Below are 14,188 nucleotides of genomic sequence, written 5' to 3'. Positions count from 1 at the left end.
AAAGAACCTCCATTACTTCACCTAAAAGGTAAGGAAAAATCCCACTTACTTACTACAGCTGAAAATTTACACCTACAGATTTTTATAATTTATAGTTTTTTTGCCTTTCATTATTCATAAATTAGATTTTCATCCTTTAAATAACTAATATTTACATTTTTCTTTTAAATATATATATTTCCATTTTCTCTTCACGCAAAAGTAATATTAAACGATTACTAGTCATTCACCAATAACACGTAAATAAAATGACAAAGGATATAAATAAATCCAAGGTTCTCACACTACAATGTTACGTGCTTTGAACAAGCATCCCAAACAATATGAAATGTTAGTCATCTTCTACTCAAACTACAGTCTACACACACAAAAACCAGAAAGGTACATAAATTCAAATCCTAAACTACACACACACACACACTACTAGTAAGGTACATAAATTCAAATCCTCATATATCCAAAAGAGCATAACATCTGTTGGTACACACACAAAAACCAGAAAGGTACATAAATTCAAATCCTAAACTACACACACACACACAAAACTAGTAAGGTACATAAATTCAAATCCTAATATATCCAAAAGAGCATAACATCTGTAGGTACATTGTTTGTTTCTCTAAACATGTGAGCCTCTTCTACCTGTCAAAAGAACAAAACAAAACATAATATTAGCACTAAAAAATGTAGATATTCCATGTCATATATGAAATACTCCCTCCGTCCGTGAAATGTTGTCCAGTTTTGCCATCTCGGTCCGTCCATGAAATGTTGTCCACTTTACTTTTTATCCATTTTTAGTAAGTGGACTCCACTTTCAAATAACTCATTACAATCACATACTATTATAAAAATAATATATAAGTATTGGACCTACATTCTACTAACTTTTTCCACTCACTTTTCTTCACATTTCTTCAAACACGTGCCAACTCAAACTTGGACAATATTTCGTGAACGAAAGGAGTACATATGAAAGGTTACAATGGCAGAATGAAATACACATGACGGTAGATTTATGGTACTGATTCCAGAATATCCTATTTGTTAGATAATGTTAAATTATAAATGGCTATGAGCAAGATACAACAATGTTATAGGAAAAATTAGTTAAATCCCCAGAAAATAAGATTATCCTTACTTTGATTCTCATTCAAGAATATGGTTAGCTATATATGAATCTGATATAATATATGTGTGCATTAAAGGAGATTTGCTATAATAAAACTTAGTACAGTCAACATCTCTCTATAAACTATATGATGTATGAAAATGCAGCTTAGAGATATATGATAATAAACTATTTTCTGGAGAGTCTAAAATGATGTACAACCACAAAGCCACATGTAGAGCAAGGGAAGAAAAAAAAGGTCAAAATAATCCTAATACATCACATACCAAATTAATCATACAAATACTATAATTTATTTTAACTTTCTAAGTACCTGTAGACTGTCGGAGGTGAAGCGTCTTACCATCGAACTGCGCTTCGTTGTCTTGGAGGGGGCCTACGGGCCACCTACCTCCCCCTGGCACGGGTCTAGACCAGTTAACCTATTTTTCCAAGCGTGGGCCTGACCAGTTAACCTATCTCCCCCAGCTCATGGGTCCAGGCCAGTGAACTCATCACCCCTAGGGGAAATTAATCCCCAAGTTGCGCCTCCCAGGGGTCGAACTCGTGACCTCTAGGATGGCGCGGTATCCTTGCCCCTCTACCACTTGGGCTAAGGGGCTTGGATTATCAATATTCAATGGTTGTCACTTAATGGGTGACACCTCCATACATAAAGGTGGATATGCACTATGGATCAAAATAAAATGCATTTGGTAACTATATGTGAATAAATAATTTATAAAATATACCTAAGAACATGGCCAAACAATCATATGACCAATGTCTAGGAAAGCTCTTGCAAGTTGTCGTAGGGTCTGATCAATTGCTCCTTAGGTTCAACCACAACTTTAACATTTATTTCACACTAATTCAATCCCAATATTTGTCCGCCAACTTTTGTACTTGGATCTATGCTATGAATACATCCTTTAGCAACGATTTTTTTGTGAAAACGCTTCTTATAGACACATATGTACCAACCTCCAAAACATAAAAATAGATTAATCTTTTTAATACGTAAATATATTTTAAAAGGGTATAAAAATAAAAGCAAAGCTACCTGATCAATATGAGCTGTTGTAGCATTTACTGAGGAAGGCTTAGACACTATCACATTTGGCCTAGTGTTTGCTTGTGAAGCACAAAAGCCTTGCCTCTAGTCGTTCAATATGTTTTCGATACTCCACTAGAAAACAGTTTGATGTGCTTTTAGAAGTTTCATTCCATAAATCTGAAGGGCACACTCCCTTAACCATCATCCGTAAGTGGTCGGGTCTATCCTTCCCCATGAGTTGGGCAAAGATATCATCTGGAGCAATTGCATCGTCAGAACCTCCAAGAGATTGATCACTACAATCTTTCATTGCTGAATGTTTACAAAAATTTAAAAGTTAATGCATAAATTTTAAAAAGCTAATGCACGAATTAGATTGCATAATACATTTCATATAATGGACAAATATACCGTCACATACAATTTTGCTGGAGAAACAAAACAAGTGTCAAGCTTTGAAATCTTTTGGTCTAAGAATATGTACATTGTCAAGCTATTAATATATTGTAAAAAGAATGAGAGTAAGATATAGAAAAAAGAAAGAAAGAAAACATTACCATTTTGGCTTTAACTTGGGCAAACGATTTCTTTCATGTTCTTTGATTCATTAACTTTTTCTCTCGCGCTTTTTTTTTTTATTTCTTTTACTTGCATTCTAATAGTAAGGGAAGAAGGGGAAGTGAATGCATAGTTCAAATGAAATGAGCATTAGAAGTGTAGATTAAACATTTGCATGTTCTGTTTTCCAATAGGCAAGGAGGTTGATCCATTGTACTTTCAAAACTCTTTCGTCCCTATCATCTATTAAATGCTCGATAGGTACATCAGCCCAGTATCTGGTTTTCACAGTCGACATGTCGAGACTTTATGGGCCCGACGCAAACATGAGTCTTCCCCGAGCCCACTCGACCTGACTCTGATACCAATTGTTCGGATTGTCGACTACGTCTGTCTGTTCCCGATGTGATTTGGTTTGAGGGGGAAGTTTGTTAAGTACAATACAAACTCATCCCACATAAGGAGTCTGAGGGAAGTTGGAAGGTGTATATAATTTATGTCCAACCTCTAATCAGTTTGAGGCCTTTTGGGGAGTGACCCAAAAACAAATCCGTGCGGGCTTGACCCAAAGCGGACAATATCAAACCTCTGTTGCAGTCAACAATCCGAACAAGTGGTATTAGAGCCAGGCCGACTGCGTCTGTCTGTTCCCGATGTGATCTGATTTGAGGGGGAGGTTTGTTAATTACAAACTCATCCCACATCGAGAGTCTGAGGGAAGTTGGAAAGTATATATAATTCTTGTCCAACCCCAATCAGTTTGAGGCCTTTTGGAGAGTAACCCAAAAATAAATCTGTGCGGGCTTGACCCAAAGCGGACAATATCAAACGTCTATTGCAGTCGACAATCCGAAAAAGTGGTATCAGAGCCAGGTCGAGTGGGCCCAGGAAGACTCAAGTTCGAGTTGGGCCCGTAAAGTCTCGACGTGTGGACTGCGTCTTTTTGTTCTCGATGTGATATGGTTTGAGAGAGAGGTTTGCTGAGTACAAACTCATGTCACATCGGGAGTTTGAGGGAAGTTGAAAGGTGTATATAATTCTTGTCCAATTCCAATCAGTTTGAGGCCTTTTGGGGACTAACCCAAAAAAAAAATCCGTGCGGGATTGACCCGAAGCGGACAATATCAAACGTCAGTTGCAGTCGACAATCCGAACAAAGTAATGCTTCCAGTTTCTCCATTTAAGCTTGATAGATTCAATAATCCACTTCTCAACAATGATAGGGATATGGAATCGTAACTATGTTAAACATAGTTAGATAATTTTATATATACGTATATATATAATCGTCAATCATGTGATAAATGAGAAAGTTAAAAGATAGTAAAAAAGCATAGAGAGAACAAAAAGATCTGACAAATTTAAATAACATTAACTACCTTTACGATATCAAGCATCTCAGTTTTTCTTTATGGAGCAGGCTGCTAGATTTAGAGAGTGGAACTAAAACCTAATGGAGCTATTCTCCCTAAAAGTGATCTCTTTTCTTTATGTTCAGCCCTATTTGTAGGGTGGCATGCCCTAATTTCTAGGGTTGCCTCTTCATGCGAAATGACAATTTTTCCCCTCTTTAGATAGGTGATTGTTCCAATCAAGTCCTTCCTTATCGTGTCCAGCTCCATGGCATCCATCCTGGCCAGTTTGCACCTTTTCAGCCCATACTTGCTAGTTTGCATCTTTTATGCTCATAGTAACCAGTTTGGACACTTTTTGCTGCTTTTTCACTTGAATTCGTTATGACCCCTTTCCTCCTGACTTGTACCTTATCCTGCACAGTCTTTAACAATTATTTATGAAGATATAATCCAATTAAGCACGTTATCCTGACCAATAACCAAGGCCTAAAATGAGACTTATCAGCTTTCCAACAACTTTCTTCTCACTAGTAGAGAACTTGCGGCCATTGCTTAATGACAATTTGGATGATGGAGGATGGGCGGCATGAGTTGATTAGGCAATGCGGGAGACAAGACTTGAAGTTGATGAGGCTCGTTTCATGCATGTGTTCTGTGGTAAAACTATACTCAAATCTGTGATCTAACATCTAATTTTGAGCCAGGTGTGTGTGTAAACCCCTATAGTCTGAAAATGAACAACTCAGTTGGGCGGATGAACGGATCAAGGAATGAAGCAAAAAAAAATGCAGCATTGAGTTGATCAAGTCAGAATTAAGTGGAGCAAGCAGGAGTTTTCGCATGCAAGATAGAGCTAAAAGACAACACCACAAAGTGAAGGGCAGGAATGACATTTCGGAGAGGATGGTGCCTTAGGGATCAGAGCCCTACACCTCTCTATATAAAGGTAGCCCAACACGAGAAAACAGAGTCTCACATATGCATTCTTAGAACATCTTTAGGAATTCAGCTCTCTTTTAGGGCTGATATCGGAGCTCATTTTACTTCATCTTTCTGATTTTCGTTGCACACACGCTTGGTCCTGCTTAGTTTAGTTTAGTCTAGTCGTGGTTTGGTGTTAGTTTTATGCATTTTAATCGTTTTGGTTCTGTGATTCCGCTTCGAGAATGAGCAATGAAACAATTTGTTGCTTTCGTTTGTTTATTTTCAGTTTACTTTTGATGTTGTCGACTCTTTGATGTTTTTGATTTAGTAAATATGGAGTTATGGTTTCGTTTCCAGCTGACATGTTCTGTTTTCATGCATGGTATTTCTGATCTGCTTCCGGTTTCCGTTTTATGATGCATGTCTTCGCTCAAAGTGTTTTGTTTCATGTTGATTTGGTCAGTTTTGAGTTTTACATATATGTTTTGTCCAGTTGCGAAGGAAATCACAGATAAGTAGTTTTAGGATGTTTAGATCTGATAGATGTGTTTATGTTTCTGCATGATTATGATTAGTTTCTTGTTTACGTAGTCGTGGTTAGGTCTAAGGAGTAGATTTAATTTTTACTAGTTGGAATGATGCTTTATTGTTCAGATATACTTTTATTATGTTTTTCATGTTGATTTGGTGAAGAAGATGAAGTTGTTAAAAAGTTTTTACTTTATCGTACACTTTGCAGGAGACTGACAGTCGTCCATTTTATGCTGTTTGTCCATTTATGGAAAGTTTTAGTTGAGCTGATCAAGTAGATTTAGTCGAGTTATAGCGAGTCGATCAGTTTAGTTAGTTAAATCTCTCAAGTCAAGTAGCTTAACTTAACCCACCCCTAGAAAGCGTGGCCGCAGCTATTCCCATTCCATGTCCAACAACAAATGCCAAACACATCATCTCTGTGGGATCGATCCTTACTTCCCTATACTAGTTAACAATATTGCGGGTTAAGGTTTTGAAAATACAAATTTTAGTTCTTCCATTCATCTCACTCAAGTAGGATTAAGTTGAGCTGATCAATCTGAATCTCCACTGGATCCACCCACCTATGTTCACAGGTGGAAGGTGTACAATTGTCCATCCGGATCAGTTTGACAATCCAACCTGAGCAAGCCACAACGATAAATGAAGATGATGAAAGTGAAGACTAGAATGATGCGAAGAAGTAGTTTTCAAATGGTGCCGTTGCCGAGGATGATGACATTTATCCTACATTTGTTGTGAGACACCTTGGGTGAAAATATTATTGATATTTTATTTATTTCTTTGTTTTGATTTCAGTTGAGAGACAACCCAGGGCAACAAGGGTGAAGGAGTCTTAATCTATGTGGATCAAATGTTTCCCTGTTGGTGTGAACCAAGGGAGCTACTGGAGCAAGGGAACACATAGATAGGCAGAGCGTCTCATGTTTTGCTTAAGAATTTTAGTTTAAATTTTGTATATAAACTTTTTGTTGTTTTCTATTTTCCCCAGTTCGAAGGCACCGAGTTCAGGAAGCAAACAGAAGAAGAAGGAGTGGAGAAAAACACTGTCCAAGACGAATCACTTCACACTCCACCACTTGACTCGGATCCCAACAGCAAGGACAGTGAGGACATCACCTTGGTGAGTCCGCTTGAGTCGATGGAAACCCCAGACAAGGAGGAAACCCATGAGGAACCCACCGTGGTTTGCGATCAGGCAGATGATCTGGAGATAGGTTTACTTCCTGTCCACTCGGTGAATGAACCAACATCTGCCATCTTTATCACTCAGGGGCAGGAAGCTGTGTATGTGAAGCCAGAAGTACTTGCCATCTTAACTACTTTTTCGGGAGCCAGTATTGACAGCCCAATTAAATTCCTCCATGAGTTCAACAAGATCTGCAGAGTGCAGAAAAGGCCAAGGGGGTCAAGTGAGGAGGATTTCAAGCTAAGGGTCATTTCCCTCTCTTTGAAGGGCGAAACAGATGTTTGGTTTAGAGGATTGGAACCTAACATCATCAAGACATGGTCAGATTTCAATAGGGAGTTCCTAAACCAATTCGGTCCAGCAGCAAAAAAAAATGCACTTCAAAGGGAAATCAGAGAGGCAACCCAAGAGTATGGTGAGAGCTTGAGCAAATACTTGCACAAATACAGAGGTCTTCTAGATGCTTGCCCAAATCACAACCTGATGGAAATGGAGGTCTACTCAAGGTTCTACAATGGAATGGATGCAAAGAGCAAGGACTTAGTGAACTCATCAAGCGGGGGGAGTTTCTAAAAGCTAAGGCTGAGTATTGTTATGGAAAGGCTTCTAAACGCAAAAAGGGAATACGATGATACATCGATCACTCCATTGCAAGAGAAAGTGAAGCGTATTTGAAAGGTCTCAGGATGCGTAGGTGTCGTTCAAGCAAGGATTTATCCTACTGGTTAGGATAGAGATCCTAGCTAAGCCTAGAACCTGGTTTCAAAGATTCCTCAACCCACTCCTACTGATCAGTATAGTGGTGGTAAGGGTCGAATCCCACAGAGATGGTGCGTTAAAACTATTGTGGTGATATTCTGGATGATTTGGTTAGCTACCACGCTCGGGTTGAGTCTCTACCTAGGCAAGAACTTAAAGGTAATCTCCTACTGACTAGAATGGGGAAAGAAGTGTAGAGGTGCAGCTGTGTACGTGGAAATGGGGAGACATTTTTGTAATAGAAAATATTTAGAAGGTACGGGTTTCTATTTTGGGCTAGACAGAATATTCAGAGGGTAGTGGTGGTTATGGTGACTAGGCTGACAGATCTGCAGGGTACAAACTAAAGGTGAAGGACAAAAGGCAAAAAAACATCTAAAAAGCAAAAGTGGTCCCCAACTATTGACATGGACATCATCTTCTTTAACAAACATATCCAACATTCAGATAATAATTCCAGATTCAACACGGAAACACAGATTATTAACTCGCGAACACAGATCCACAAATAAGAACACCAAATCTGAAATCAAAACACAGAAACTGCAACTCCGCATACTGGTCAACAGGAAAATGAAACGAACTCAAACTAGACTTCACATGCAGCGATTCACTCACGATCAAACAGTTCCACGTTTAACTAAAGAAATTGTGACGGAAACAAGGACCAATAATTTCACGCTGAAAACAACCAGAAACACTAGATCTAAGCTAACTAGGCGGAATAGGAAGGAAAAGAAATCAACACAAATAACGAACGGAAATCAACTTCATAGCATAAACACGTTCGGATCTTCAACAAGTACTTCAAAAGCAGGAAATATCTAAAAGCAACAAAGATCCAACGTAAAGAAAGCAAGTAAATTAAACTACGAAAGCGAATAAAAGTGTTTTGCCACTCCGGGCGATGGAATCTCTAACTACGGTCTTGCTGGCTGGAACGGACGATTTGGAACTCCAGGAACATCTAGATTCTTCAAGTGACCATGGCAGTGGCGAGGAATGAGATTCAGGACTGGGCTGAAGGACTGAACTCCGAGAGAATTCTACATAAGAGTGATGATGATGAATAGTCTCTCCCTTTCTCTCCAAGTGGCTCCCTTTTATAGGGAGGCTTACCCTTGATTTTAGGGTAAAACCTTGTGGTGAAATGACTTCTTTGCCCTTAATTTTGATTGATCAGTCCCAGCTATCCTCCTTCTCCATCTTGAGCCATTTTTGCATGTATACTGGTCAGTACGTAATCGTCCTGACGCCCTTTTCACTTGAAGTATCTGAAACTCTGCCTACTGGCTAGAACGCTTACCTTGCACGCTTAAGCAACTAATTTTGCAGATATAATTCAATTATGGACATCATACTGACCTGTAACCTAGGCTTAGAATACGACTTATCAAACTGCTCACACTTACCACATGCTTGTCCTCAAGCGTGAAGAACAAACAAAAAGGAATAAGTCGAATTCTAGCCTGGTTACTCCCCTGACCGACTCTATCCTACCCTAGACCCTAGACTACAACGACGCAAAGAAAAACACTTGAACAAACACAGAAAAGCACACAAACAAGAATAAAAACTAAAACAAAAAGATTGGGCTATATTTTCAACCATCCCTTACCTCGGGATCCGGTGCAATCCGGCCTTAGACCGCCTTAAACTTCTGCCACCCAATTCCTTCCTGGTCAGTACATCCGTTTGTCAAGATCGCCCAAACTCTCGGCCAAACACTAGATTCACTCGGTCTCTCATACCTCACCAGGAATGTTAGGACCGCATTCTCTCAATATGCTCAACCACACTTGCTTCGGACTTAGATCTCACGTGCAGCTACTGAAGGACTTAAAGGCTTGTAATGGGGCTATTGGGTTGCAGTGTTTTGGGGTGGATGTTCCTAAGGCTCTAAGTTTTCAAAATTTCTATTTTATTGGTGCGGGGGAACTGTGTGCTGTAGGCTTCTGATCAGTTACTTTTTAGCTGGCGCTTCTGGCTTGGGTCTCCAACTGTTCAGTATCATCTTGTGGCTTTGCCACCCTTATTCCTTCTCTTTTTGTGGTCAAGTTTCTGACCATTTTTCTCCACATTCTTCTCTCTATTTTTTTTTCTTTTGTGGCTTCGCCACCCTTATTCCTTCTTCCTCTCCCTTTTTTTTTGTGGACCCGGGATAACTCCCTGATCGATTTTCTTCCAAACTTTCTTGCCCAGCTGGATTCTGCTTTCTTGTACATCTTTCTGGCCAGTAAGCTTCATTCGCCTCACGCCTTGCACACACACAGCCCCAGTGGCTAGGGGTATTTATCTGGGTAAAAGAGTTGGGAAAAGAGGTTCTAAGGGTGGTTTTTTTTTATTTTTTATTTTTTATTTTTTATTTTTATGGGGGGGGGGTTTCCTACTGCCTTCAGTGTTTGCTACCCGTGGTCACTTCATCCTAGGCAATTTGTGGCAGCCTCTCTTTCTTTTCAATATATGTGGAAAGTGGTTCCACTTAAGGCTTATGACTCACATTTTTAAGAGGGCTTTCGCGTTTGGCTCTAAGTATGGGCTTTTCTCTCATACTCACATCATCTATCCTGACTAGGAGGTACTAGGGAGGGTGGTTTCGGTTTTCCAGCATGTCCTATCTCCCTCAATTCCCCTCACCGTCAGCTCAAGACGGTTGAGTTTTAAGCCCAATCAACACACAAAATAAAAAAAAAACTATACTTAACAGGACACTAACACAAGCACAAAGACTACACATATATACATACTCATCATACTGGTCATTGCGTCCCCCCTCCCACTTCACAAGTGTCTGCCCTCAGATAGGGCTGTGAAGTGGAAAAGGTAATGGCCAGTATGATTGACACATAGACAAACAGACAAAAACAACAAATTAAAACTAAAACTTCTCACACTTAGACTATGGAATAGGCTAAGTGGGAGAGTTTGGAAACCTAAACAGCAACCAACAAAACACATATATACAAAACTCCTCACACTTAGGCCGTGCAATGGGCTAAGTGCGAGCTGGCATGCTTACGAAAACCAGAAAACACAAACACATGTGCCAAAAAGACAAACCCTTAACTTCTCACACTTAGACTATAGAATAGGCTAAGTGTTATGAATGGGGTTTGCGCACAAACAAAAGTTATACTACCTAAAAAAACAAAACACAATTAAAACGAAAAGCAAAAACGATAAAATAAAAAGAAAAACTAACTGGTCAGGTGGGGTGGTGGTCACTTGTTCCTCCTGCTCCTTCATGGGGCAGGTTGTGGTGCAGGTGGTTCTTCCTATTTCTCCTCATCATTCCCGGACTGTTTGTTCCCAGATTCCGACGACTCTTCGGCATCTCCTTCCTTGTGTTCCGCCTCTAGTTCCTGCTCTGTTCCTTTCGTCTCGGTTAATACCTCCTCTGATACTCGTGGTTCATTAGCTCGGCCGCCATGGCCCCTTGGTGCAACAGCTTGTTCATTCCTCCGGCTTGTGACTTCATTCAATAACTCATCCATCACGGATGCCATTCTGCCCATCTCCGTTATCAATTTCTGGTTCTCATCTCCAAGCCTGGTAACAATCGTCTCCAAAGCTTCTTGCCTCTAACTCTGTCTCGTCTGCCCCGCAGATTCCTTCAACATTCTTTCCATCACTGCTGCCAGTTTCATCACTTCCGCTTTCAATTGTTGATTTTCTTCTTTCACCTCTTCCATCGCTTTCTCGATCTTCCCTTGACGCTGCTCCTAATCCTGTGTTCCCGGATGTGCTGCAGATCTCCCAGTCGGTATAGCTTCTTCTCCCATTGCGTAGAATTGGGGTGCGCCCTGCCTCATGTAAATGGTGTTCGTACGGATGAATAAAGGTGTATAAAAAAAACCAGGAGGATCCACCATGATCTGGTCGGATAAGTCGTCGGCCTCCGTGATGATGATGTTTTTTCTGACGAACACTCCCAAGACATGGCAGAGAGTGAGGTTCCTCGCTGGGTGGGTAGCAATTAGATGGCATTGGTAGGTGGTCCAAAAACCCATATGCAACTTCCTCCCCCGCTTGGCGCACCAGAGAAGATATAACTCCGTCATCGACGTCCTAACAGCGGAGTTCGACTGCCCCAATAAATTGAAATCCAGGTAAAGCTGTACCAGACGCAGAATTGGATTGTTGAAATGAACGGAGCGGGAAATAGTGGACTGGAATTGCCCTGCATCAGGGTGAGTATGTTCCTCCCAGGCTTCCTGGGGCTCAAATTCCACGTGTTTGCGGATGGTAAGGGCTAGATAGTCTATGGTGCACACCGTATTTCTTCATTAAGGCTTCGATTGTGCGATTACAAAAGTGTGTACCTTGATCGGATATGATCGCCCTGGGTACACCGAATCGGCTGAAGATATGACTCTTTAAGAACTTGGCCACTTCCTTGGCTTCACACGTGCCTGTGGCCTTGGCTTCTACCCATTTGGAGACGTAGTCTACAGCAACTAGGATATACAGATTCCCATAGGATGAAGGAAAAGGCCCCATGAAATCCATTCCCCATATGTCAAATAGCTCGCAAACTATTACGGGTACCTGCGGCATTTCGTCCCGGGCAGATATTCCACCGGTCAGTTGGCAACGCTCACAACTTCTGCAGAACTCGTACGCATCTTTGTTGAGGGTTGGCCAATAAAAGCCGCTATCCAAAATCTTCCTTGCCGTCTTCTTGGACCCGAAATATCCTCCGCATGCTAACGAATGACAGTGGGTTAAAACATCCCGCTGATCTCAGTCAGGAATGCACCTCCTTATAACTTGATCGGACCCTACCCTCCACAGATAGGGATCGTCCCAAAAGTAGTATTTCGCTTCACTCTTGATCTTCATTCTTTGGGCTTTGGTAACACTCGGCACTTCAGGAAGCTCTCCAGTCACTAGGTAGTTGGCCAGGTCCGCATACCATGGTTCCTGCCCTACCCTCTATTTTCCTTTTGCTGTATCATTCTGACCAGTAAGTTTGAACACTTCTTCCCAATCAATTTTTCTGGGCGCAAAAATCACCTCACACAAATGTTCCTCTGGAAATTTATCATGCACTTCATCACCGTTTCCATCTTGCACTATTCTGCTCAAATGGTCTGCCACCTTGTTCTCGACTCCTCTCTTATCTTCTACCTCCCAATCAAATTCTTGTAACAAGAGTACCCATCGGATCAAGCGTGGTTTGGATTCCTTCTTGGCAATCAGATACTTAATCGCTGCATGGTCAGTATACACTATGACTTTGGATCCCAACAAATATGGCCGTAACTTCTCGAAAGAATACACCACTGCCAGCATCTCTTTTTCAGTGGTATCGTAATTCCGCTGGGCTTGATTTAGAGTCTTGGACGCATAAAAAATTACGTACCTCTTCCCGTCGATCTTCTGACCCAGTACGGCTCCTACCGCAAAATCGCTGGCGTCGCACATTACTTCGAAAGGATGGTTCCAGTCAGGAGCCCTTATGATAGGTGCGGATATCAAATTTTCCTTGAGAAGGTTGAAAGCAGCCTTGCATTGCTCATCAAAGATGAATTCCACGTCATTCTGAAGTAATCTGGTAAGGGGCTGGGCGATCTTAGAGAAATCCTTGATAAATCTTCGATAAAATCCGGCGTGCCCCAGAAAACCCCTTATTCCCTTCTGATCAGTATGAAATGGTAATTTGGATATAACATCTACCTTGGCTCGATCCACTTGGATACCTCTTTCTGAGACCACGTGTCCTAAAACTATCCCTTCGGCACCATAAAATGGCACTTCTCAAAGTTCAAAACCAAACTCTTTGCTTGACACCTTTTCAAAACTATATCCAAATGGTGAAGGCAAGAGTCGAACGAGTCTCCGTAAACCGTGAAGTCGTCCATGAATATCTCTATGCAATCCTCAATCAAATCGGAAAATATGCTCATCATACATGTTGAAACGTACCTGGAGCGTTGCACAGGCCGAAAGACATGCGACGGTATGCATAGGTTCCAAACGGGCAAGTGAAAGTGGTCTTGTCCTGGTCCTCAGGATCTACGTAAATTTGGAAATACCCGCTGTACCCATCTAGAAAGCAGAAAAACTTCTTCCCAGCTAATCTCTCCAACATTTGGTCGATGAACGGAAGGGGAAAATGGTCATTCCTGGTCGCATTGTTCAGCTTACGGTAATCGATGCACATTCGCCAACCCGTGACTAGCCTCGTTGGGATCAGTTCATTCCTCTCATTCTGAACTACTTGGATGCCCGACTTCTTTGGGACCATGTGGATCGGGCTGACCCACTCACTATCCGATACTGAATAGATAATCCCTAGCGACAACAACTTCAAGATCTCCTTCAATATCTCTTCTCGCATGTTAGGGTTTACCTTCCTTTGAGCATGTCGATGTGCCTTCGCTCCTTCCTCCAACCTAATGTGGTGCATGCAGACGTCGGGGCTAATTCCCACTAAATCTGTAAGACTCCAACCAATCGCCTTCTTGTTCTTGCTCAGCACGGTCAGTAGCCTAACCTCTTGTTCCTTCGTAAGGCTGCTACTGATGATCACTGGATATGAGTTCTCCTATCCAAGGAAGGCATACTTCAAATTCGGTGGCAACTTCTTCAGCTCAACTTGAGGTGGAAGTGTGTCTTCGGGTAGAGGGTTTTTCTCAATCTCTCCTTCTTTTTCTAAATCTCCCTCCGATGGTTCTTCTATACTGGCTGGTAGCTGA

Source organism: Salvia splendens, chromosome 19 (assembly GCF_004379255.2).
Source record: "Salvia splendens isolate huo1 chromosome 19, SspV2, whole genome shotgun sequence".
Taxonomy (NCBI): domain Eukaryota; kingdom Viridiplantae; phylum Streptophyta; class Magnoliopsida; order Lamiales; family Lamiaceae; genus Salvia; species Salvia splendens.
Note: the sequence above shows the minus strand (reverse complement) of the source record.